We start from the raw sequence: 24057 nt of genomic DNA, 5'->3' as shown, positions 1-24057 counted from the left end.
TGAAAACGTATACGGAACTACGAGAATATAATTCAACTTTCACGGCAGTAGCAATGGATTCACTGGGGATGGTGTAACACCATCCTTAGTCATCAACTTCCTGGTCCTCGAAATCGCCTACAACAAGAGCATGTTGATTTTAAAAAATATATACAGCAGATACATACATACACAAATTACAACATTAAGAAGAAAAAATTTAACGAGAATATGTACTTGCATGACAGCTGCTGCACGATCTCAGACTCGTTGGCTCGCCTGTCTATAGTCTCCAGAAAGCTATCGAGAACGACAAGTATATTTGCTTCAACAGCAGGAAGAAGAATTTTTATATACTACAAGCACTTGTAAGTGCATTCAATACTACGAAATTAGCACAAGAAATATCTTTTTTAACTAGAATATGGCTGCTTTGTTGACCGAATTGCCGCTGGAGGCTGTTCCACGATCATTGGCCTGCCTCCTTTCAGCCTCCGGCTGTCCATCGAGGTCGGCGAGTATTTCTGGAATAAATGAAATACCAACAACAAGGAGAAATTGTAACACACGATGTTTTTCTAACGGAAGCATACTAATAACACACTAATTTGATAAACACATGCTACGAAATTAGTTTTCTAGCTACGAAAATCGAGCACATACCACGAAATATTTACATACATTACGTGTGTACTTACATTACAATTCCCCCTCGGGTGGAGGCGTCACGAGGACGTAGAAGAGAGTGAAACATCCTACTGCCCCCACAGGTCTCAGCAGGATTAGTTCGGCAGCCGTATACCATAGTTTAAGCGACTTACTTCCACTAGCATGACATCATTAGGGTTGGATATCTTCAGCTAGCTGACTTAAGTATTGAGAACTTTCTTGAAATAATAAGTAATTATAACTTAGCTATGTTTTATTTGGAAATACTATATCTAACCCTGTGATTCTCTAAACGATTAACTTATTTTCTTTATGTTTCAGGCTGTTAAATTAATTAGAAGTGGTCGATTTGGTGACGCAACGACTCGTGCGCGGTAAGTGCTCTGTCATTTCCAAATTACCATGTATCTAAATCATTCGAGCCTGCAGTTTGTAATTTTAATGCTCCACTCATCACTGCTATTATCTTGGAAATAATTTCTTTGCATGAAAACCTAACACATAATATGGCTTTGTCTCATTAAGCTCCCCACTTTCCAACAATGACTTTCGAGACTGAGGCTTTAATTTTACATGGAGAATATGTATTTATTAACCTATGATGATGCACGATACAGGAGAATTTTTATTATTTTCCACTCATTATTTCTAAATCGTGTATTTTCATTATTCTTTTGTTGTCATTAATGTTATGTTACGTTCCTTCTTGAACATTTTACTTTATTATTTTAGAACATTTATAAATCCACACTGTTCAGGAGGAGGTAACAATATAGTATTCGTCTCAGTCCATTATCCGACCTGTGCCAACGTGCTAATAATTTAAGCCCACTGTAACCGGTTTTAATGAACATAGTGGTTTAATGTCTTTGTGCACTTGAGTGGATTTTGAAATCTACAGAGAGCTGAAATAGAGGGTGGTCATTGTTTCGTTCAGTAGTTTGAAGACACCCCATTTTTATCATCCTGTAAGTTACAGCAATCATGTTTCACGTAAGCTGGAGCCATCCCTGATTAGTAAATTCAGTTCATTAAGATGCATGACACCTGTAATTTAGTTAACATGGCTCTATGGGGAGCGATGTGTTTATTGATAAGATCACCGATACAGATCTCCACAGAGATACGTCGTAACCAGACGACATTCATTTTACGTTCTCGGTATTCATCGACACTATCAATAGGGTTGGAATACACTAGTGCCTTTAATTACTCCCACCAAAAAATCCAACGGATTCAAGTCAGGAGACTTGGGCGAACATGTTATTGTCGAGTCACGACCGATACGCTAGTGGTTGAGACGATTTTAGTCAGTACTTAGCCATCCGGAATGATGATAAAAGCAAGCGAGGGGAGTTTACCATTTTGTAATTTACGCCATGCTTGCTGTGATTGGGAAGAAACGTAGCCTTAGTAATTAACAGTGTCGTGACATGGACATAACTGCACCGGTGCGTATGTTTTATCGGGGAAATCATTGCTTTCCGGACCTGTGTTTAATAGGATTATTAGTGTATTACATTGTCCTCTGCTCACCTCCTTTCGTTTGCAACTGTGACATCCCATTTATTCTGAGTCTCTCCTTCCGAAGACCCTAATCGTTTCCAATTTCTTAACATTTTTCTTACGGACATTTGATTTAGATTATTTGCACTTGCTGCTCATTTCATGTCTCATAACTTATCTTGCAGTACTTATTTACTGAAAATTGTTGTTTTTGAACCGTTCACAGTAACTCACTCTTTACCTTACTTTCCAACTCGAAATTAATCCAACCCCGATATACCACTTTCTGATGTTATTAATTCTACATTTGCCTGACCAGAAATCCTTATATTCCTTCCATATCACTCTAGTGATCCCTATTGCAACTGGATTCCGCCTTTACATTTTACTTTCAGAATTTTTCCTACCACATTCAGACCTCTGAAATTTCACGTCTCGACTCTTAGAATGTGACTCTTTCATTAATATTTCAGTCTTTCTCCTCTTGGAATTCTCTCGGTGGACTTTCAAATGGAAGAGTAGTCCGAAATATGTTAGCCACTGATGCGGTTATCAGCACATTTCAAAATATCATACATTATACATGATTGAGACTATTGTGTCGTTGTTCTTGCATCGCCATGCCGTTAATAATTGATGATTTACCTGCATCTGAAGCAGCTTCCCATAGCTGCTTAACATAGTGCCCTATACCTCCATCCGTCTCTTCATCCTCTTTAACAAGGCTGTTGGCAGAATAAGAGTGATTCCTTATACCGGAAGTCTTCGGCTGCCATTGCTGAAACATTTTTTTTTTTTTAAAATATCACATTTTCTGGAATCGAACGCTGTTCCCAGTATCATCAGTAGTCAAAGATGCTTACCTGTAGATCACGGGAGCCCTGAAATTCTAGGTGCGTGGTATGGGGACTGACGCTTGAAAAGATCGAGATTGACTTTGGAAGAGACTCGACTGGATGTTAACACCATGCTAACGATAGGCAGTTGGTATGATGTCTTAGATATTCCACATACGTGCTCTTGAGGGATCGCCAGCTACCATGGCCAGTAACATCCTCAGATCTCCTCCTGCAGTGGACCGCGATGGGGCAGACACTGGCTTGGACTAAATGGAGCCGGCCGCGGTGGTCTCGCGGTTCTAGGCGCGCAGTCCGGAACCGCGCGACTGCTACGGTCGCAGGTTCGAATCCTGCCTCGGGCATGGATGTGTGTGATGTCCTTAGGTTAGATAGGTTTAAGTAGTTCTAAGTTCTCTAGGGGACGGATGACCACAGCTGTTAAGTCCTATAGTGCTCAGAGCCATTTGAACCATTTTTTTGACTAAATGGAAAAACATACCCACTGTCGGACTGTAGGAAGAGTTGTAAGGTGCACGGTACAGTTTATCAGAGTACGCTGCTTATCATCTGATGATCCTCTTGTGAAAATACCAGCCTACTTTGCTGTGGGCAGCGAGGGTAACTGTGGACACTGACATGCACCCGTACTTTTTAGATATTTCCAACGTGTTATACAATCTCTTACTTTGGTCTCCAATAAATGGAAAATATGCTTGCGGGCGTTGTCAAAAGTCCTGCAGTAGCGTAGTACCAATATGTTTTAACTTACTGACAGGTAACATCTGTGTATCCAACCTGGAACCCGTGTAATCTTTGAAATGAATTTTGAGTCAATCCTGAATTACTCAATGGTAAAAGCATTGCAGTTTGTGGATGATGAAAACCATAACATTTTTTTATGTAATAATGGTGCATGTACCACTGAGAAGTGTCTTGATGTGAGTCTGTATATTTAGAAATATTGAAGGCACACTTTTACGTGGAAAGGAAGAGAAATGAAAGGTGAGCTATGCAGTCATGTGAGTACAAGTTTAGTTTAAAAAATTGATAGCACATGTTACATGCATGATAGCACATGATACATGCTAACACAATTTAAAATGAAGTAGCTGATAACACAAGCACTGAAATTATTTTTACAGAAAAATATTTTTCATATCTATGTGAAAGAACGAACTCGTGTTTTTTACCTTTCTTAATGTCAAAAAAAATTTTGTTGACTGCACTATGTCATCAATTTGCCTTCAAAATGCTTTAAAATTGTAAGATGACAAGAACTATGCCCCTTACCTCATTAAAGATCACCGAACTCACGTTGAGTGAACAGTAGGGCTGAACAAAAATTACTGACACGGCCCAATGCATCTTGTAGAGGGTATAGTATGGACGTATTGGAATAATTAATGTTTGGTGATGGTTTTAAAGTAATTCACGTGACATGAAAACTTTGTGGAAACGCATTATTTACTGGAGGCTAGTTTATCCCTAGGAAGTATTCAGAGTTGACCACGGCCGGGCTGGGGAGCGGCGAAGGGAAGCGACAATAGGCAGCTTAGGACGTCCCAAACTCTGAGAAAGCGGTAACGGGGCGCGGCCTCCAGCTGCCTTAAGATGAGTGACAGTGAGGGGGGGGGGGGGGTGGTTGACTCCGTGCTGGTGTACCGGGAAGCAGATGGAGAACTTGTACACCTGTTGATAAGTGTCTGTCATCCCGTTTTCAGTGAAACATGCGAGAAAGCTGCGCAAAGCTTCGGTGGAGCAGTCAACAGAGGCCAAAAATATGCGTGTTCATGACTATAGCAACTTTACGCTGAATTCACGGTCCGCAGAGTCTGAAGTAAATCAGGTGAAGAGCGACAGAATGAAATACGCCGGCTTCCGATGGGAACATGGGACCAAGGAAGCTGAAGTACTCTTCTGGGAGTCAGAATTCCGGAAAAACTGGTGTTTTGCACAAATGCTAACCTTGATGGGTTACCTGGGAGCAGCTAAATAGCAGAAGTTGAGAGGAAGGGAAATTTTGTGGGAATTTGTTCACTTCCCAGAGCAGGCACTGGTCGGCGCTGGGAAGCGACGCATAATTAACGTGACTTGCGCTGCAATTGGCGTATGTGATGTTGCTGGAGGGGAAACCGAGGCGAAGAGCGGACTGGCAGAAGTCTCCGTAGAAGTCTTCCGTTCCCAGCTTGCGTAGAGTGCGGACGTGGCGTTGTTTACTCAGCTTGCCTCAGAGAGAGTGAGCATCTCTGCAGTTTAGAACTTAGCAAACGGAACGATTGAGGTTGGAGATAGGAAGTTTTCGTTCAGCTATGTACTGAAAAAGATAGCTAGGAGTGAATAGACGAGCACAGCCTTGCAGCACCACAAGGTCGGCCAACGTCCGCGCAACTACACCGCCCCACCACGCTGAATTCTGTGTTATTGCGCCCGCTCCGGCTTGAGTTAGACCACTGATTAATTTGTTGGATCACGTCGGCAAAGAAAAAAGTTGTAGAATTCTTCTCGCACTTCGCATTACGCCTGGGTCAGTCGATAGGAATTACTTTTGATTTATCGCGTTTTACTCCACGCAAGCGCAATTTATCACCACTGCCTGTTAGGAGAGTCATGTAATGTGATGATTGAAGGTTGTGAATTAAAATAAATTTGTGCTAATCGACTGCATCTGTTTTCAATCAAGTAGTTGAAATCCCAAGTCACTTTCTTAATTAATTTTATGTTCAACATTTGCATCTGGTGTTCAATAGCTGAATATAACATCAATGTGCACCCCTTTTTAATTAAAGGGATCAATTCTGAATCAATTAATGTCAACACTGCCACTGCAGTTCAATCAGGAATCACAGGGTCTTATTATTTTCTTTGCGTTATCTGACAGTGCGGCAGTTTTGCACCCTCTGTTGATCTGTTAGACAATTACCTGGGGTGAACACACGCCAAAACCAGATAAGAGACAGGTGGGGTGTTACAAAATCTTTGATGTAACTATGGAGTATTTTTTCAAATGGTTGACAACTATTGATTATTAATTCGTTTATTCTTAATTCAATAAGAATAGAGGCATTTTTCGATGTGGTGAATGTGTTCCAGACACTTCCAAGCCCGAACGTACCTGAATTTCAAGGTAAATGTACCTAAATTAGAGGTTCGTTGTTGGCAGCCGTGTGCTGCAGTCTAAAAGACTTTTATTTCACGAATATTCTGTTGCAACTGTGTCCAGCAAAGATCATGAATGTTGTGCTTAGTACTTGAGCGGTTTCCTCAGTAGTAATGCGTCTGCTCGATATTTTCGTTCAAATGTGCTTAGTATAATTTGCCTTCTTATTTTTCGTAGATCAAACATAGCTGTTGCGGCCACATGTAGTAAGCATTGCTTCATGCAGTGGAGAATGGCAAAACAGAGGCAGCCGGCGATCGCGGTATTGCGAAGTAAGCTTGGCACAGATAGCATTGCTGACAGAAGCAGTCTGCCAACCGGCTGATGCAAGGTCGCACGCAGACCGAGCGCCAAGTGAAGCCTGGAGAGTGCTGAGTAAGGAGAAGTGAGGCCAGCACGCTATGTTACGCTGCAATATACTGTGGGAGTATTAACAAGAAGCTGCCAACCAGGGTAAAAAACGCCCTCCTGCCGGATATAAATAGTGGAGCGCAGGCAGCAACGGACAGAAGCCACTAGGAAGCAGTTCGGATCTGTGAACGGACGTGGTCCGTGTCCGGATGTTCAATCTTCGTAGGTGACGATTCCGAAAGTCTGTTCCAGCCCGCAGGAATCGTCCGTTCGCCGCCAGATGTCAACTTCAGCTCTGAAGGTCGGCCCAAGTTCAGTTGGAACCATGGCTGACTAACTAAAGCGAGAACTTCCAGCAGGACCGGCCGCAGCGCGGTCTTGGTCACAGGCGCCGCCGGGGACTGACGCCCGGATCTCACAGCAACCCGGCCCCACGGTGTGTGGTCCGTCCATGACGGGACCTCGCGGACATCGCGACTGACGGCTTCCCAGCCGCCGGTGCAGCAGGTGTCGGCAGCTGACCTCACGGCGACGAATTCATCTCAACCACAGGGCATCCTGATTTCAGCGCAGGACTGGTGGCCTGAGGCTCCGAGTGCGATCGGCGGCGCGCATTGCGCGCATTGTCGGAGAATCTACACAGCAGCAGCCAGGCGGAGGGATCCGCAGGGCTGGGAAGCGACGACGAGGGAGAAATTGTAAAGAAAGTTCAATAAATAATTACAAAATTAAACGCCGTCTCAGTCTTTGGCGCAGCCACTGAGTCTGCTGCTAACAAGTAGCGAGAAGTCGTAACAAGTGGCGATCTGTCATAACATAGCGAAAGAATAAGGAGTCATTGTTAAATAAACTTGGACGATAATAAGAGATATTTTCATAAAGCGATCATTGATGAATATGTTGGACGTGTTCGCTTCAGAATTACATTTAATTAGAAGCAGTGATACATGTATATGAAACTATTATTTAGTAGTTAAGTACTTTATGATCAAGAACAGTTGTTAATAGCAAAGACATTTATAAGACTTCTGTTAAAAGCTGAATTGTGTACGGTAGAATACAGGATATGGGACGTCGCGTAAAGGCAGATCTATCTGCGAGAAGGAGGATTAACCCTATAATGAATTCAGTTAGGACAAAGTAACTGAACAACGGCAGTGAGTTAAGAACCAAAGCTGTTCGAGTTTTACTTACCAATGCGGCACATAATAATAGTGGTAGTTAAAGACCTTTGGATAACTACTTTTTGATTTGTTTCGAAGTGTGCAGATGCATGGTTCCCAACTAGGGTAGTTACCTCTTGGGGCTAAAATGAAATTTCCAGAGGGGATCAGAAAGAACTGCACGCGGGGTTAGCCGAGCGGTCTAGGGCGCTCCCGTCATGGACTGTGCGGCTGGTCCTGGCGTAGGTTCGAGTCCTCCCTCGGGCATGGGTGTGTGTGTCTGTACTTAGGATAATTTAGCTTAAGTAGTGTGTAAGCTTAGGGGCCTGCTGACCTTAGCAGTTAAGTCCCATAAGGTTTCACACACATTCACGATAAGAACGAACAGAGTTTGAGTATGCTTTCGCCTAAATTTTACATTGTTTTAATAATTGTATTTGTTACCACTCTTTCGTTAGACTAATGTTTATTAGATAATCCTGGCCGAATGAACCATCATAAACAATTTGGCATCCAGTGCTGGATAAAGGTTGTCTCTAGACTTTTCCAAGCCTTGTGATTTCCATCTTATCCATACTGATTCTGACGCCATTTGCTCACTGTCCTTCTGGACGTAGTTTACCTCTTTTGGAATCTAGGAAAGATTTAATTGGCCCATGCATCATTCATGGACCTAGTTAGCACTTACCTGGTTTTAATTTTTATAACACTTCTCATTACCCCTACCACTTCAGACCTTTCCCTGTTACATATTCGTGTTCACCACTCATGCCTAGAAAGAGCCAACATGCATTTTTCACTGAGCAAACCTCATTTTAAATGGTTTCACACTACAAGTTTATGTCTCATTGCAGTAAGTGAAAACTGATATACACAACGTAGCTTTTCAGTTTCAAACGAATAAGGAATTCAGCTTTGAAAATTCTATTCAGCTTATCGTAAGGACTCCAGACAATTTTCAATCGTAATTTCTCTTGCTATGAGTCCTCTCCCCACATGTCATGATTAAACATTTCTTGAAAAGATGACAAAGTCGGGAGTGAGGCCTGCATTTATATTACATTGTGGTCATCTGATGATGGACTAGGTCCGAAACTCTTTATGAAAATAAAGGAGTTCAGTTTACATCTGGTGACTACTTTTTGCGACCTACCTGCTTTTTGGAATCATAATTTAAGAAATTAAAACTTTCTCTTAACAACCGTTTTCCCCATTCGAAAAATCTGACATATTAACATATCTTCACCGTACTGTAGCACGCATCTATAGGAGCTACTACAAAATGGTACAACCCACTCATAAAGCGCAATCGTGTAGGAATTCTTTTCCTGTATTTGAAGCGGAACAACGCTGCAACAATTCACGATGAGAAACAATCCTGCCGAAAGAACATCCGCAACTGAGCAGTATAGTAGAGGATGAAAATACCGCCCAGTTGTAAGGTATTTTTATTTTTCAGTACTTAAAGCAGTACCGTCATCAGATGTGATAATTTAGTGCTGCGACCCCGAGCGCCGCGATGGAGAGTATAGGACGTGGTGTGCCACTAGCGAGCGCAGAGTACGGAATATGTGCTCATTGGTGGTACACTGCGTCTCCTTCGTAGCGCCCGGGGTCATGGCACAGAATGATCACGCCTGATGATGGGTATGTAACAGCCCGAAACCGATAGTGCTTTAAGTACTGAAAAATAAAAATACCTTACAACTGAAGATCTATTTTCAACCTCTACAATTCATGATGAGTTGGTGAAACTGTACGGCAACAACGCATTGTCATACGTACGAGAGAGTGCTTAGGTGGCGCAGATGCATTTTATTATGGGTAAACAAGTCTGAAGGAAGAACTTTGTCTTTGTTCAAAGGAAACAGATGGTCAATCGGTGAACCAATACGACATGCCGTTCCTCATATTTATTTTAATTTCTACTTGCTGGTAGTGACTCCCGACTTATTACTCAGGTATTATAGCAGATCGTGTAAATTCATTACAGTTGTTAACTGGCTGTACATGTATTATGGGTAACCAAACAGTTTCCATTATCTCCTGAAAAATTAAAATAACGTAATTAATTTTTTGTTTGTTTTCAGACACATGTGTTCAGTGTCTGTACACAACGAAATCTCTGAGTCTCAGTACCCTCGCACACCACTAGAGGAAGCAAAACAAAATGGCGTATCCCATCTCAGCTCTATCAATAGTTGACTCCTATTGAAGCGTGATATGGTACTATGACTTGGGGAGTTCAATGTGTAGAAGGAGTATTGACGCGCATCTGTGAACGAGGAAAAATTGCTTAAATTTATTCTTCCGCGATGATGACTAAAACTGTATGACAACTCCTCGTATCCTCAACAAAATGAGGATACTGTCCAGCTATGGTATATTAACACACATTAACTATGTACACTATAACTACGCGTTTTACGATAAATTGTTAGCATATGATAACAATGTTAGACTTCCGACGTAACATGTAACCTATTTTCGTATAACGAAGTGGTCTATGTTCTTTGGTATATGATTATCACTTTGTGATAACTATGTAACATTAACTGTCTACTATTATTCTCTCAAACTGTTATTTTTCCGGAATCATACCTCACGCACCAAGGGCATGAAAAGTATACAGATGTAGTGTAGCTCAATAGTGTGAGCAGACCTCATAGGTTCGGCCTACAGGGGCACGGCAAGCAGCAGTGTAACGGACTAATTCTGAGGAACCGGAACATTAGAATATACAAAGCGGATTACTGACGATATTGGGTTCAATACGCTTGTAGAGTGGGAGGAATAGCACAACTCAAAAAGACATGAAGGACAGGTAATTATAATTCAGGAACTAATCTCGTGTTGCAAAAGACTGCTGCCAGCTGGTGGCGCACCAAAACACGTTCCGTTGATTACCTCACAACAGTCCCGGATGTCAACCTGCACACAGCATGAAAATATTTTACACACGTCTTATGCATTTAATTTGTAACTATTGTACACTATTCGCACAGCTGTTCTCTTATTATATTGCGAGAGACGGTACTATGGATCGATGTCTCTATAGGGAATGTTTACTTTGAATGGGTATGAATTTCGAGTTGGTTTGACGTAAGAATTTTCCATATTTGTACATTTATATACATTTATATAAATTAAAATTGTGTTCAAAAAGACATCACCTTATCGTAGGCACCTACAGTGACGAGAAGGAGGATTTGCGTTCTTTGATGCGGTCGAGAACTGTGCCGGCGGTATTGTAGCTGGAGTGGTCTCGACTGAGAAGCCAGACGCGTGTCCCACACCAAGGGTATGGCGCACTTTATAGGCTAGGTCGTCAATCTCTAGAGGGAAGCTAACCCCGAAATGGTCTTCCAGGTTGGGGGTTGAGCTCAAGTTTGATACCCTTACCTTGTAGAAAATGTATTATTGCGAATAAGTCTACAAGGAATGCCGGGCTGGCCATAGGAACACAACCTGTGTTAGGAAACAGGAATACGGATTTATCGGTGCTTAAATTTTGAATTTGGAACGTGCGTACGCTGCTGCAAACAGGAGCGATGAATAGTGTTGCAGAGGTGCTAAGGGATGGAATGGGAATTGATGCACTACAGGAAATCAGGTAGAAGGTGAGGGGAGAGATTTATAAGGAGATATTCTCCCTTACTATGCAGGAAAAGACGAAAGATAAGGGGGTATGGAGTTGGGTTTATAGTCTCCAAGGATATGCGTAGATCGTTATTGCTTTCACCCCACACAATGAAAGAATATGTACGCTGCGCATCAAAGGCATATTTCACAATGTGGCCTTTGTGAATGTATGTGCACCAACGCAATATGTTCTCTGCGTATGAAAGGCAAATTTCACAATGTGATCTTCGTGAATGTATGTGCACCAACGGAAGAATCAGATGAAAATGCTGTGGACATCATCTGTCATCAACTACAGGAGGTTTTTGACAGCATACCAAGATAAGCCTCCCCCCATGAACCATGGACCTTGGTGGGGAGGCTTGGGTGCCTCAACTATACAGATAGCCGTACCGTAGGTGCAACCACAATGGAGGGGTATCTGTTGAGAGGCCAGACAAACGTGTGGTTCCTGAAGAGGGGCAGCAGCCTTTTCAGTAGTTGCAGGGGCAACTGTCTGGATGATTGACTGATCTGGCCATGTAACACTAACCAAAATGGCCTTGCTGTTCTGGTACTGGAACGGCTGCAAGCAAGGGGAAACTACAGCCGTAATTTTTCCCGAGGGCATGCAGCTTTACTGTATGATTAAATGATGATGGCGTCCTCTTGAGTAAAATATTCCGGAGGTAAAATAATCCCCCATTCGGATCTCCGGGCGGGGACTACTCAAGAGGACATCGTTATCAGGAGAAAGAAAACTGGCGTTCTACGGATCGGAGCGTGGAATGTCAGATTCCTTAATCGGGCAGATAGGTTAGAAAATTTAAAAAGGGAAATGGATAGGTTAAAGTTAGATATAGTGGGAATTAGTGAAGTTCGGTGGAAGGAGGAACAAGACTTTTGGTCTGGTGAATACAGGGTTATAAATACGAAATCAAATAGGGGTAATGCAGGAGTGGGTTTAATAATGAATAAAAAAATAGGAGTACGGCTAAGCTACTACAAACAGCATAGTGAACGCATTATTGTGGCCAAGAGAGACACGAAGCCCACGCCTACTACAGTAGTACAAGTTAATATGCCAACTAGCTCTGCAGATGATGAAGAAATTGATGAAATGTATGATGAGATAAAAGAAATTATTTAGGTAGTGAAGTGAGACGAAAATTTAATAGTCATGGGTGACTGGAAATCAAGAGTAGGAAAAGGGAGAGAAGGATACATAGTAGGTGAATATGGATTGGGGCTAAGAAATGAAAGAGGAAGCCGCCTGGTAGAATTTTGCACAGAGCATAACTTAATCATAGCTAACACTTGGTTTAAAAATCATGAAAGAAGGCTGTATACATGGAAGAACCCTGGAGATACTAAAAGGTATCAGATAGAATATATAATGGTGAGACAGAGATTTAGGAACGAGGTTTTAAATTGTAAGACATTTCCAGGGGCAGATGTGGACGCTGACCACAATCTATTAGTTATGAACTGTAGATTAAAACTGAAGAAACTGGAAAAAGATGGGAATTTAAGGAGATGGGACCTGGATAAACTGAAAGAACCAGAGGTTGTACAGAGTTTCAGGGAGAGCATAAGGGAACAATTGACAGGAATGGGGGAAGAAATACAGTAGAAGAAGAATGGGCAGCTTTGAGGGACGAAATAGTGAAGGCAACAGCGAATCAAATAGGTAAAAAGACGAGGGCTGGTAAAAACCTTTGGGTAACAGAAGAAGTAATGAATTTAATTGATGAATGGGGAAAATATAAAAATGCAATAAATGAAGCAGGTAAAAAGGAATACAAACGTCTCAAAACTGATATCGACAGGCAGCGCAAAATGGCTAAGCAGGGATGGCTAGAGGACAAATATGAGGATGTAGAGGGTTATCTCGCTAGGGGTAAGATAGGTACGGCCTACAGGAACATTAAAGAGACGTTTGGAGAAAGGAGAATCACTTGCATGAATATCAAGAGCTTTGATGGAAACCCAGTTCTAAGCAAAGAAGGGAAAGCAGAAAGGTGGAAGGCGTACATAGAGGGTCTATACAAGGGCGATGTACTTGAGGACAATATTGTAGAAATGAAGGAGGATGTAGATGAAGATGAAATGGAAGATATGGTCCTGCGTGAAGAGTTTGACAGAGCACTGAAAGACCTGAGTCGAAACAAGGCCCCCAGAGTAGACAACATTCCATTAGAACTACTGACAGCCTTGGGAGAGCCAGTCCTGACAAAACTCTACCATCTGGGGAGCAAGATGTATGAGACAGGCGAAGACAGACTTCAAGAAGAATATAATAATTCCAATCCCAAAGAAAGCAGGTGTTGACAGAATTGATAATTCCCAAACTATAGTTTAATAAGTCACATCTGCAAAATACTAACGCGAATTCTTTACAGACGAATGGAAAAACTGGTAGAAGCCGACCTCGAGGAAGATCAGTTTGGATTCCGTAGAAATGTTGGGACACGTGAGGAAATACTGACCCTATGACTTATCTTAGAAGAAAGATTAAGGAAAGGCAAACCTACGTTTCTAGCATTTGTAGACTTAGAGAAAGCTTTTGACAATGTCGATTGGAATAGTCTCTTTCAAATTCTGAAGGTAGCAGGGGTAAAATACAGGGAGCGAAAGGCTATTTGCAATTTGTACAGAAACCAGATGGCAATTATAAGAGTCGAGGAGCATGAAATGGAAGCAGTGGTTGGGAAGGGAGTGAGACAGGGTTGTAGCCTATCTCCGATATTATTCAATGTGTATATTGAGCAAGCAATAAAGGAATCAAAGGAAAAGTTCGGAGTAGGTATTAAAATCCATGGAGAAGAAATAAAAACTTTGAGGCTCGCCGATGACATTGTAATTCTATCAGAGACAGCTAAGGACTAGGAAGAGCAGTTGAACGGAATGGACAGTGTCTTGAAAGGAGGGTATAAGATGCATATCAACAAAAGCAAAACGATGTTAATGGAATGTAGTCGAATTAAGTCGCATGATACTGAGGGAATTAGATTAGGAAATGAGACACTTAAAGTAGTAAAGGAATTTTGCTATTTGGGGAGCAAAATGACTGTTGATGGTCGAAGTAGAGAGGATATAAAATGTAGATTGGCAATGACTAGGAAAGCGTTTCTGAAGAAGAAAAATTGGTTAACATCGAATATAGATTTAAGTGTCATGAAGTCGTTTCTTAAAGTACTTGTATGGAGCGTAGCCATGTATGGAAGTGAAACACGGACGATAAATAGTTTGGACAAGAAGAGAATAGAAGCTTTCGAAATGTGGTGCTACAGAAGAATGCTGAAGATTAGATGGGTAGATCATAGAACTGATGAGGAGGTATTGAATAGAATTGGGGAGAAGAGGAGTTTGTGGCACAACTTGACTAGAAGAAGGGATCGGTTGGTAGGACACGTTCTGAGGCATCAAGGGATCACCAATTTAGTATCGGAGGGCTGCGTGAAGGGTAAAAATCATAGTTAGAAACCAAGAGATGAATACACTAAGCAGATTCAGAAGGATGTGGGCTGCAGTAGGTACTGGGAGATGAGGAAGCTTGCACAGGATAGAGTAGCATGGAGATATGTATCAAACCAGTCTCAGGACTGAAGACCACAACAACAACCCAGATATGATTTCAAAATAGTTCTTGGCTGCTATAATGTAAAACTGGGAAAGGACGAAGCATTCAGAACTGTGTTTGGTAAGGAAAGTTTGCATGATGAAACTAATAATAAAGGTATGAGGGTTGCTCACTTTGCTTCTGCAAACAGGTTGAAGACAGAACTATCTGTTTTCAAGGAAAAATGTCTATAAAGGGACATGGAAAATACCAAGGGCAATCGAAGCAAACCAAATAGACTATAGATTGGCATCAAAGAGGTGAGCATCCGATATGGAAAATGTGCGCACTTTCCGAGGAGCTCTTTCTGATTCTGATCATTACCCAGTCGGAGCCAAAATGAGACAGAAACTTGCCATGGCTGCCACAGGAAGTAGAACCAGAGTAAAGGAATGTAATATAGAACAAATGAAAGATAGGTCTATTGCTCGGGAGTGCCAGCACAGATTGAGACAGGAGCTTCAAACAAAATATGGTGGAGATCATATAGACAAAGAATGAAACTCTCTTGAAGATACCATTAGGACAACAACACGTGAAATACTGGGGGAAACAAGGAGGCTTCGGAATGAAGACTGGTATGATGATGAAAGTAGAGAGGCAGTGGCACAGAAAAAGGAAGCAAGGCTGAAAAGCTTGCAGCGGAATACTAGATCAAATCAGGAATTATATAATGAAAAGAGAACAGAGGCACCAAGGGTACGTAGAAGGAAAAAAGGGAAGTCATGGAGAGAAAGATAGAGGAGATGGAAGAGCACTATCAACGGAACGAAAGCAGAAAATTCTAAAAGAAAATTAAATAAGGAACTCAAGAATATAGGAATATAGGCCTAATATAACAGCTTGTCAGAACGAAGAGGAAAATTTGCTGACAGATAAATAAGATGTTCTGGATAGATGGAGAAAAGACTTCAATTAAATCCTACCAGGAATGAGCAGCCACTCCATTATACTGCAGACCCAGAAATAGAGGAATCAACATTATAGGAAGTACGGAAGGTAGTGTATTGTCTAAATAATTACAGGGCAACATGAACTGATGTTATAACTGCAGAACTGCTAAAAGATGGGGGAACTTATCTTCACAAAAGGATCCAAGACTTGTTAAGTTGATATGGAGTCAGGAAAGGATCCCAGGGGAAAGGACCTTACGTGTAATTCAAATAATACACAAGAAAGGAGACAATACGTGCTGTTAAAACTACCGAGGAATTACCCTGCTGAATGTAACCTATTAGATCTTCTCTAGTATTATCTACAAGAAGTTAGCACCATATGCAGAAGAGATTCTGGGGGAGTATCAGTGTGGATTTCTGCCTAATAGGTGAACAACAGACCAGATATTTATGTTGAGGCAAATACATGAAAAGGCATATGAGTAGAACATTGAGCTGCATAATCTCTATGTAGACTTCAAGCAGGCCTTTAATGGACTCGATAGAGCACAATTGCTAAATGATTTGCTGCTGCTTGGTATACCATTGAAGTATGTCTCACTTACTCAAGCAACATTGGCCGGTTCCAAGGCTGCAGTGGGAGTGGTTGGAGAACTGAGCAACTGGTTTAGCATTAGTAACGTACTCAGACAAGGGGACGCACTCTCGAGAATGCTTTTCAATGTGACTCTTGAAGCAGCCACGCGGAACCCTTAGGTATCTAATTACATAGGCACAAAGTCGACTCAGATACACGCATATGCTGATATTGTAGCAATTATTAGTAGAAGAAGGGTATCGCAAGGCAGGACAACATGCGAGCTGAAAGAAGCCACAGAAATTAGGAAGGAAAATAAAAACTTGGATAGACTGTCAACAGACGGTTTCAATTCTGAACATGTGCAGAACTTTGACTATTTGCACTCTCATATTAGCAGCACAAATTTCATGTCAAGTGAAATAAAACTGCACATCCTAAGTGGTAATAGAAGCTTCGACACATTTAAGAAATTGTTGGCCACTAGTTTATTAAACAAGCACCCGAGCTGCAGCTATTTAGTCATAATCAGGCCAGTTGTAACCTACGGATGCGAAACATGGACGCTAACGAGTGTCGACGAGCAGCAGCTCAGTGTATTTGAACATAGAGTGCTGCGCCAGGTCTATGGGGCAGTTCAGGAGGAGATCTAGGACGAATACTGAGCTGGGCCGACTCATACAAGGAGCTGACATCGTAAGAATTATAAAAAGTAGAAGAAGAGCCTGGCTTGGACATGTCTTTAGGATGGATACTGGAAGAAAAACTAAAAATATTAATGAATGGAAGCCAGCCGGAAGACGACAGAGAGGAAGGCCACGAAAACGGTGGCTAGATGATGTGGAAGAAGATATAAAATCTCTCAGTGTCCAAGGATGACTGAGAACCGCGATGGAGAGGGCAGATTGGAGGAAACTTGTTGATGAGGCTAAAAGCCACACAGGGTTGTAATGCCGCGAGTAGAAGAAATTATTACATAACACTGACAATTTCACAACATATACAGGGTGGCGCACGAAATGTGTTACCAATTGTTTCTTTCACAATTTACGACGCACATTAGACATCCCGCTGGGATCTCTACAGCAGTACCAGCAGAGCTTGTATAAACAAAAGAGTTACGAAATGACGTGTAATTCACGATCCTGCCGCTAGGAGACTAGTAAGCAGCAATGGCTAACAATGGGAGACTGACGACACAGCAACGATCGGCAATCGTGTTACTATTTTATGAAACGAAAAGCCTTGTTGTGACTCAGAGACGTTTTCGACAAGTTTAACACACGATGGGTCCCTTGCAAGAAGACCATCCGCAGTTTGTACGATAAATTTATACAGGAAGGAACAGTATTGGAAGCGAAGCGACCTCGGCCTAAGCCAGTTTGTTCGCCGGAGAATATTGAAGCGGTAAGAGTTGCTGTACAGAGAAGTCCCGGGAAATCGTGTAGAAAGGCAGCAGTGCAACTGGAAATATCCAGACGCTCCGTTCAACGAATTCTTAAAAGTGATCTCCATATGTACCCATACAAGATGCTGTGCACAGAAGCTCACTGAAGAACACAAGCAGCAGAGACTACTGTTTGCTCAGTGAGCGTTTTTTTTGGTTTTCAGACGAGGCGCATTTTCATTTAGGCGGTGTGGTTAACAGACACTGAAAACCCACAAGTGCTTCATGAACGACAACATTATTCTCCGCCGATTACAACGTGGGCACCAATTTCCTGTCACGGACTTATTGGACCCTTTTTCTTTGAAGAAACTGTGAACAGCGAGCGTTATTTGAGCATGCTTCGCAATAGCTTCATTCCACAGCTTCTTGCTACTGCCTTGCCCTTCAACACGCAGTGGTTCATGCAAGATGGAGCAAGGCCACATACTGCAAACACTGTGTTGGAGTATTTACACGAGCATTTCGACATGCGGACCACTTCATTCAGGTTTCCAGGTCGCTACAATGACGGACAAAATTGCCCCCCCCCCCCCCCCCCAATAGTCCAGACCTCAATCCATGTGACTATTTTCTTTGGGGATACCTAAAGGAAAAATTTTTTCCCTAAACGTTCACGTGATTTAATGGAGCTCAGAAGACTTATTCTTCAAGCTTGCAGTGAAATTACGGAAGACATGTGCCGTAGAGTAAGGAAGTTAGGAAACGAAATGGTGGACATATTGAGCATGTGCTGAGTTAGAACAAATCTCCATGGACGGCTCTTCATTGTAGTATATGTTCCTTTCAGATTGTATTGACAATAAAGTTTATATTTAAAAACAAAATGGTAACACATTTCGGGCGCTACTCTCTCTCTCTCTCTCTCTCTCTCTCTCTCTCTCTCTCTCTCTCTATATATATATATATATATATATATATATATATATATATGTGTGTGTGTGTGTGTGTGTGTGTGTATGTGTGCAATTACTGTTAATAAATTTTTTTTTTTAAAGACGGCACAACCACGGCCACTGTTGGAGTATCCTGGGGTGGCGTGGGACGGAAGCACAAAGCGCCCCGGTGCTCGGTACTTGGCTTCACTTTCTACTTCCTTCGAAGAAGGAGCTGTCCGCGTCCGTGTGCACGCCCCACCCGACGCCCGACACCCGGTCGGAGTGGGAGTGGAAGGCGCCTCTTGCTCTGCGGACTCTTGCTTTCTCGGCCGTTGAACATCCGAATAGGGAAAGTCCTTTCACCTTCAATGGTTGGTAACCCCCCAAGCCGCGGTGACCTCACCCGCCGAGCCCACACGGCGTATAAATACACTCGGGGGCGTTGCTGGGCACCACAGACAGCTTGAGGGAGCACAGCAGCTGCGACCCGTACACCACGAGAAGCCGCCGATCGAGAGGCGGTGAGTACTGCGGTGGCATCTGCCTACCCGATGTATCTACTATGGGCTGCTTCAACCTATACCGTGCCATTGTGTCTACAAATACCAGTTTGTGTTTTATTACTACAGTTCTCCAGGCTATTTTTATCACCAAACGCAGCAGATTTATCCGGAAGTAGAAGTAGCTGACAGGCCGGGTATTATCATTTCCAGTGCCGTAATACTGCGGGAGGTACCTGAACGTACTTTCTACTGCGTACCTCAATCATTCACAATTTCCAATACAGTCGTGTGTTAGATTACGTGTTTTATGAACTGTGTTACAAGAAACAGAAGCACCAACGTGATAGTTAAAGTATTCCCATACAAACTATTCTTCAGTTACACATAACCGACTATGGTCAGTCGTGTGTTAGATTTTGTGTCTTTCGAACTGTGATACAACCAGCAAATACATCAAGGTGACAGTTAAATAATTTTATGAAATGTACTCGCAAACTGGATTACGGTTCTAGAATGAAATTTTCACTCTACAACGGAGTGTGCGCTGATATGAAACTTCCTGGCAGATTAAAACTGTGTGCCAGACCGAGACTGGAACTCGGGACCTTTGCCTTTCGCGGGCAAGTGCTCTACCAACTGAAGTTTCATATCAGCACACACTCCGCTGTAGACTGAGAATTTCATTCTAGAAACATCCCCCAGGCTGTGGCTAAGCCATGTTTCCGCAACATCCTTTCTTCCAGGAGTGCTAGTTCTGCAAGGTTCGCAGGAGAGCTTCTGTGAAGTTTGGAACGTAGGAGACGAGATACTGGCGGAATTAAAGCTGTGAGGGCGGGGCGTGAGTCGTGCTTGGGTAGCTCAGTTGGCAGAGCACTTGCCCGCGAAAGGCAAAGGTCCCGAGTTCGAGTCTCGGTCCGGCACACAGTTTTAATCTGCCAGGAAGTTTGGATTACGGTTATGCGACAGCTATCCGATTTACTAGAAACATACGAATATTCGTGCCGGATCGGGCCTTGAACCCAGACGAAGGAGACGAGTAACACAGGCAGCGTCACATTCTTTGGATACAAACTTTTGTCATACTAGTACAGTTCGAAAGCGTCCCGTCGTACAGCCTCTTCGCCGTTGTGAGTTACTCATCCCAAATAGCCACGTTTTTATCTGCAGACAGATGCCCTTCGGTGTTTTATCAGCTCTCTCATCTATGAAGTGCCTTGCGTCATTTTATTAGGTCACTCTTCCACGATTATTACTGGTGATTGTTCACTATTTACGATTTCATAAATATTATTTGCTTTGGGTTAAACATTTGGAAGGCCATGGATCATGGTAACCAGATAGTATTACTTGGTTTCTGAATATTATTTGACTCAGTACCGTACCAAAGCTCATTAAGGAAAGTACGGTCAGACGAAACTTGCGACTGGATTGAGGACATCTTGGTAAGGAGAACGCAGAATGTTATCTTGGGTGAAGAGTCATCTACAGCTGGAAAGGTAACTTCGGGCATGCCACTTGAATGCGTATTGCGAAACTCCCTGTTCAAGTTGTATACTAATGACCCTGCAGGCAACCCCATACCTGTTGCAGGTGGTGCATTAATTAAGAATTGTCTGAAAAAAAGCCGTACAATAATTCAGGCAGACGCTAATAATATTTAAAAGTAGTGCAAAGATTCACAATTCACCTTAAATCAGAAACGTATAATTGCGCAATTCACCAAACAGAATTGTTGCAACTTGTGCCTGAATCATCAGTGAGTCACAGTTGGAATCCGTAGATTCATGAAAATACCTGTAAGTAACAATTTGTGGGGATATGAAATGGGATAATGTCATAGGCTCAGTCATAGGTAAAGCAGTTGGTAAACGTCGGTTCATTGATAGGATACTGGGAAGATGCAGTCAGTCTACGAAGCAGACTGCTTACATAGCACTAGAATATTGTTCAAGTGCGTGGGACCCATACCAGATTGGTCTGACAGGAGTTATTGGACATGTACAAACAAGGCCAGCACTAATGGTCACAGGTGTGAATGACCCACGGAAAGGCGTCGTGGAAATCCCGAAAAATCTGAACTGGCAGTCGCTTGAAGATGGATACCAGATATCTCTCGAAAGCCTACGTATAGACTGAGGAATCTAGGGATATGCTACTGGCTGCCGGCCGCGGTGGCCGTGCTGTTCTAGGCGCTTCAGTCGGGAACCGCGAGACTGCTACGGTCGCAGGTTCGAATCCTGCCTCGGGCATGGATGTGTGTGATGTCCTTAGGTTAGTTAGGTTTAAGTAGTTCCAAGTTCTAGGGGACTAATGACATCAGATGTTAAGTCCCATAGTGCTTAGAGCCATTTGAACCAGTTTTTTGCTACTGGCTACTACATATCGCTCCATCAGGGGAGGTGCAGACAAGTTTACACTAATAACCGTGCGGAAACATCTAGTTAATCATTCTTCTCGCGCTCCATACGCGAATGAAACAGCAATAAACCTAATACGTGGTACAATTGGAAGTACGCTCCACCAAGCACTTCACAGTGGTTTACGGCGTGTGGATGTAGATGTAGGCTACGGACCTCATCAGAATAATAGGGGTGCTATTTCGTAAAACGGTCGCAGGAATCCTGCCTCGGGCATGGGTGTGTGTGATGTCCTTAGGTTAGTTAGGTTTAAGTAGTTCTAAGTTCTAGGGGACTGATGACCACAGATGTTAAGTCCCATAGTGCTCAGAGCCTTTTGCCATATTTCGTAAATTTTACGAAAAAAGACGTCCAAAAAAAGGGAAGGAAGAAGCGAACTTAACAAGAAATTTAGTAAGTCTGAGATGGACTGCAAACAATAAATGTCTCAAGTGCATCGCATTACGCGTGACAGCAGAAGGCGTAGATAGCACAACTTTGGAAACGTTAGAATTATGAAGTACAAAAGAGAGTGAAAATGGGACTAAAAAAAAAAGAAAAAAACAGCTCGGGAAGACTCAAAACACTTTTCTATAAAGGACAACCGATTTGAATGCTTCCGAAAATAACCGGAAGATATCGCAGCGCACTAGTACCGCATGTCTGGTTACAGCCTTGCCAAAGCTGAAGCGTTTGTCATTCCGGGCTTTCTTCCCACATGCTACGAGCGGCAGCCAAGTAGGGCAGGGCGCCTCTTGCGTGTGAAACCATTTAAACGCTCTCATTATTCGCTTCCTGCGTCGTAAAACACCTGATCTGTTTTTGAGTGATTTGGTGACATCCAGCGTGCTCTGTTTCACCGCACTGCTGTTGTCCGGTAACTTTATTATCGTATGTGGTGTACAGCATGATTATATGAACAAAATGTTCGTGTCACCAAAAAGTTCAGCACTGCGCATGTCACTGTTTCCTCAACAAGCCAGAACACAAATTTGTGAGCGTTGTTCAACCATTAGACATGCCATATGAATACTCAAAAATGGTTCAAATGGCTCTGGGCGCTATGGGACTTAACTTCTGAGGTCATCAGTCCCCTAGAACTTAGAACTACTTAAACCTAACTAACCTAAGAACATCACACACATCCATGCCCGAGGCAGGATTCGAACCTGCGACCGTAGCGGTCGCGCGGTTCCAGTCTGTTGCGCCTAGAACCGCTCGGCCACCCCGGTCGGCTATAAATACTCCTTTGGGAATTAGACCAACTGGAAAGGTAGTGACAACTAATGGCCGCAGGCAGAGATATACAGGCTGTCCGGGCTAGAGGTATACACAATCAAATGCTTATAACCAATGAACTAGACTTTTCTGTTGTTGGGTAAATACGCAGTTCATAGAGACACTCGCCAAGAAGTGATCCTCACAATTTCATGGAGAGCACTAAGTCCCCCACCACACAAAGTGAAACGGGAAAACATTAGGGTTATAGCTCCATGCCGACGCCTGAGAACGGCACCATTCAATTGTGTCTGTTATCACAGAGGGCTCTAAAAGACGCTACCTTATTCCAACGCCGCTTAGATTGGCCAACTTCTTTATCTCTGAATTGCCACTTGTTTTTATTAAAAACAGAAACTGATAATTTAAGAAATAGTGTCATGTTACTGTGTGGACATTGGATTTTCTGGAAATTAATCTGACTTTCAGCTTTGAAAAAGTTTTCTGAGACAAGGAAAATATAAAGTTGCACTGTGGCTCGGATTCCGAGTTGAATTATCGCACGCCTGAATGACACAGGGACATACGGGTTGACAATTATTGAACTATATGAAATAAAATCGTCATAACTTCTGAACGGTTTGCTTTAGGACGTTCAAACCAAGCGGGTGGCCGCGGGGGGTGATGGGAGGTAGTATGCGCATGGGACGCGAAGCCCTCTTTCATTTGGATGACTTCGTCCGTAAGCAAAACTGGCGCATTTGGGAGACTGAGAATCCGCATTTCGCGATCGAGAAGTCTCTTCACCCTCAACGGGTGACTGTTTGTTGTGGAATGTCCAGTCACGGAATAATCGGTGCAATATTCCTTGATGGCACGGTACGTGAAGGTTTTGGAAGATTATTTCATTCCCATATCCAAACTGACCCTGATTTCGACAAGATGTGGTTCATTCAAGACAGAGTCCGACCCCATAGAAACAGGAGAGCGTTTGATGTCCTAGAGGAGCAATTTGGGGACCGCATTCTGGCACTGGGATACCCAGAGGCCACTGTCAAGGGCCTCAATTGGACGCCATTTTTTCCGGGTCGGAATACATGCGACTCCTTTTTGTGGAGCTATATATTGAAGATAAGGTGTACAGCAATAACCCCAAAACCATTGCTATTCGTCTGCGCTACGTCATCGCCAATGACGACAGGCATATCGAACATGTCATTGCCTAAATCAGATTA

Source organism: Schistocerca serialis, chromosome 4, assembly GCF_023864345.2.
Source record: "Schistocerca serialis cubense isolate TAMUIC-IGC-003099 chromosome 4, iqSchSeri2.2, whole genome shotgun sequence".
In the NCBI taxonomy this organism is placed as follows: Eukaryota; Metazoa; Arthropoda; class Insecta; order Orthoptera; family Acrididae; genus Schistocerca; species Schistocerca serialis.
The sequence above is the reverse complement of the archived record's forward strand: the minus strand, read 5'-3'. Positions refer to the sequence as shown.